Raw genomic sequence first — 4,863 nt, forward strand, 5'->3', positions numbered from 1 at the left:
TTTTTTTTTTTTTTTTTCGCTGATTTAAAAAAAAAAATTAAAAACGAACCAATCGCGGGCCGCCACGTGTCAGTGGGGTCCACGATACAGGGCTAACACCGGTGCTTAATTAAGCAGAAGAAGCACATGTGCTTAGTTTTTGTGTGGGTTCACCCACTATTATATTAATTTTTTGCTAAGCATCCCCTCTAAGCACCCCCATTAATCCTGCTCTAAAGTACTCTCTCACAGAAACCCTCTCTGGAATCTTTTCCTCTTGCCGGATCTAGTGGTGTTCCAATTTTTTTCCGTCACCGTTAATTCTTATTGTGTATGGCACTACAAGAAAACAGCGGCATACCGAGGGAAAAAATCGTCGGTATGTCGTCGGAATAACGTTATTCCGACGACATACCGACGATTTTTTCCCTCGGTATGCCGCTGTTTTCTTGTAGTGCCATACACAATAAGAATTAACGGTGACGGAAAAAAAATTGGAACACCACTAGTTCCGGCAAGAGGAAAAGATTCCAGAGAGGGTTTCTGTGAGAGAGTACTTTAGAGCAGGATTAATGGGGGTGCTTAGAGGGGATGCTTAGCAAAAAATTAATATAATAGTGGGTGAACCCACACAAAAACTAAGCACATGTGCTTCTTCTGCTTAATTAAGCACCGGTGTTAGCCCTGTATCGTATTGTTTAAAGAATTGGTGAGCACACGATTCAATGCAAACATTGATAATGAGTTTCTAATCTTTCAACCTATACGAATTTGAAGATATATTACAAACAAGAAACCCATACACAATAAGAATTAACGGTGACGGAAAAAAATTGGAACACCACTAGATCCGGCAAGAGGAAAAGATTCCAGAGAGGGTTTCTATGAGAGAGTACTTTAGTGCTATACTTTTGACGGCGAGTTGTGAGGTTACTTATATATTAATGAGAACTGTAGGGTTTTTGACGGCTTAGTAGAATATTTAATCAATAAATAAGCCTAATTATTTTACGGGGATTTTGGCAAGTTTTTATGGCCGTATCCTTATAATTTCAGAATGCCGCCTCAAATGATCGAAAGTTCCAAAATTAACTTTTGTATGTAGATTTGTAATTAAATAAGTAACCTATCATATTAAAAAATAAACTTAAAATCAACATAAAATTCAAAAAAAAAAAAATTAATCTGATTCTTCATCACTTATTTTGATATCATGATTTCCATCTTCGGCCTCTGAACAAGTTCTTCTTCCTCTTCCATATAATCAAGATCTTATGCTTGACCATGTACATGTGCTAGTGTCTCAACGTGCACTGGATCAACACAAACAATTGGATCAACGTTTTCATATTGCATTGCAGTAAAACCTAAATTTTTGCTGACCAAACCCAGTAGTTGCATGTAAAACCCCTATTACATGGATGACTCCACACAGTTTTTTCTTCTAATAATCTTCCATCGTCACACATATAACATGGACAAAATAGCTTGCCATTCTCGAGAAATAGAGGTTGATTCTTTGCAAATTTCATAAAACTCTCTAAAGCTTGATAACAAGTTTCTGAAACTTGATTAGAGGAGCCATCGATTCTTTTGTACATCCACTTTCTTACAATTTTAATATCATTGTTCAGTGACATTCTTTTCTACTGCAGAGAGCTTATTTTTCCTTCTCCTTGACAGTAGATGGCTTGAGAATCTCTTTTTTCTTTTCTCAAGGATTATCTGTAGAACTAACACAATCTTTTTATTTCTATCCTTACTGTAATTGGACTCTTTTCTGTTTTCAAAGGTCTCGTACGTATGCTATGTATAAAGAGATTAGGATTCTAATTAATCATATAAAAAGGAAATAATAAACTATATTCCATATTAGATTAGGACTATAGTCCTTATAAATAGTTATGCACTGAATAAAAAAATGTAACATTGACATATGTTTCTAAAAGAATTTCTCTCCATTTTAAAATATTGTTATTGTTATGCAACTATTTTTATAGACTCAAAGGGTTGAGTCACAAATCGTGAAAAAAAGTAAACATGAGATATTTGGGTTTAGTTAGCTACAAAACTGTTACATCATTTATGTAAAAGTTTGCAACAATAAATATATCTTTCGTTGGTGAACAAAAGAAAATATCTTTCGTTGGTGTTAGTTAATGACTAAATTTGAGTCACAATTATGTACCAAATAGAGACTTATCTTTCCGTCACCGTTTTGTATCCAGTTTGTGATGATACGTATAGTCACAATACCGTCACGGCCATTACGTTTATTACTATAGTAACAATTACGTCTTTAGTTGTGACTAAATATAGCAACGACTTACATCGTCATAATATAGTGACGAAACAACTACATAATTAAAACGAAAAAACCCAGTCACAACGACGTATTAAAAATGTCACTAAATTGTGACCGAGGCCGTTCGTCTCAAGATGTAGTCACAATATATCCTTTTTTTTGTAGTGCAAGACCATGTTTGCGAACATGGATACCAACAAAAGCGGAACAATTATGGAACAATTACATACGAAGAACTGAAAATAGGGCTAACTAGGCTTGGTTCTAAACTGTCTGAAAATGAAGTGAAGCAACTCATGGAAGCTGTGAGTATATTATCTTCAGCATCTTATCTTTCTACTTCTCCACATAATGATTATATAACTTTTGCAGAGGTATGTTTGCTCGACGTCCTCCTCCTGTGGTGTTCCGGAGCCGTTGCCTACAGCCTCCGTCGAAGCCGCTTGAAGCCACTTTCGGGTGTGTGTTCGTGCTTGCTGCCTGAGTCTATTTCTCTTGTCTTATATGGTCGATCAAAGAGTCAAGAAACGCTATATGTTCGGGACCTCTATGTTGTCTATTGCACTGTTTTTATTATCTCCAAGATTATCATTCATGGTAGACTTGGGTTTAATCTCTAGTGTTTCTTAGGGGCTTTTTAAAAAACTTTTTTGCAGTCTCTGGGATTATCCCCTACGGTTGCTTAATTATTTTTTTTCCTGCATGATTTTCTAAATTTTTTTTGTTTCATGGTTTCCTAGCCAATTTGGCCAAAAATAATAGTTTGTTTGTTTCTTTATTTTTTTCTGTCAAACAAAATATAAGCAAAAGGAAATAAATGTCACCCGCACGTGTGTTCCTGACTGAAATCACAGTGTATGTACCATTCCAAGAATATTTCAGTCAAGGAGATTTTGACCGGACGGGGAAAAGACATCGTAGCAATATACTCAACATTTGGACAAAACAATGTAATTATTAATTAAGTTTCTTTTGGTACAAAAAAAAATTAATAAAAAAAGTTATGTAGTTAAGTTTTTTTAAGTCAAATATATAGTTAAGTTTCCAACAAGCGAAAAAACAAGAAAATTAAGTGATGAGACATCCGCATATGATAAACAAAAACATTAAAGGTATGTCATATTTTTTTTTTTAAACATGTCATTTTCAACATATACTTCAATAGAGTTTTTCTTTTCCTTGAAGTAAAGACGTTAATGTTTGTTTTCTCATAGAGATAAATAGCTCAATGAGATGTTCAAAAATAAAAAAAATAGCTCAATGTATTTCTATGCAAATCTAATGCTTTTCCACTAAGTTACATAATATATATGTCAAATTCAATAAAATGTAATTAGCAATTGTGATGACTAATCCCATGTTCGGAACTACGCTAGGAGCTAGTCAGGCGGTAGTTTCGGACCTAACAAATTATCAAAAACTCAGGGATTAATCGGGGTATACGCGGAGATTAGTTCTATTATTATTTTATTTATTATAATATTTAAATTAAATATATAATATAAATATAGTACAATGTAATAGTTTTTTGTATGTTATTATCGAAATTTATATCTATTTTGTTTAACAAAAGTTAATTATTAGCAAAAGTGAGTGTCGTATTTTTATTTTTTATTGAAACAATGTTTATATATACGGAAATATATGCATAAACATCAAAACACACCTTGGTCTATTGGTGTTTGATGATGTTGAATTGTTGATGTTGTATAAGCAACTGGGTTCGAACCTCTGGTAGTACTTTTTCAATTTTAGGTAAAAAGAATTTTAGAAACACACGAAACAGAGTCTTAATTTTACTGATGAAGACGCCTGTTAGTAGTCATTTAGGGTTGGCTTCAAAAATTGCATCTGGGTTTCAATTACATGTCCACCAGTAGTTTAAACTTGTTCGGCCTTTTAGGCGGTTAAAAATCAGTTCCAAGCCGATTAATCGGTTAATTGACCGATTAGTTGGTCAACCGAGTAGTTGAGCCGTATTGGCCCTATTCGCCACGGTTGCTTGCCGCCGAGCGCCGAACCGGACACCTAATTGGCTAGGCGTCCGCGTTTTAGAACATGTATTAATTCATATTAGAAACTAGTAGATAACTACATATATTGCATATCATAAACATCTCTTTGGGAACTAACAAGATAATACTATTGATACAAACACAAAAAAATGCTATAATTTTATCAATATTTTTAATTGATTAAACTTCCAAGTTTTTCAACTGTAAATCCATATGTGCATCCGCTTACAGTGATGAGGACAGGCTTAAGTATTTTAATCATCTTTACATTTATTTGACCTACTATTTTAATTGAAGCGGTTTATAAAATTTAGTTTAGGTTTGATATTTTGTAATTCTTGGATATTTTGTAATTCTTGATAGTGTTTCAAGAAATTAAATTAAAACAAAAAATAAGTAGGAAATATTATAGTGGCCTGACAGATGGACCCGATCAACCGGCCGACTTGCATCCCTCAGCCCTACACCACCAATTTTAAATTTTACATTATTTATTGTGATTAACGAATTTTTTTTCTGACCTCAAAGTACTTTTTTTTTTTTTTTTTTTTTTTTTTTTTTTTT

The sequence above is a fragment of the Brassica oleracea genome, chromosome C6 (genome assembly GCF_000695525.1).
Source record: "Brassica oleracea var. oleracea cultivar TO1000 chromosome C6, BOL, whole genome shotgun sequence".
NCBI lineage: Eukaryota > Viridiplantae > Streptophyta > Magnoliopsida > Brassicales > Brassicaceae > Brassica > Brassica oleracea.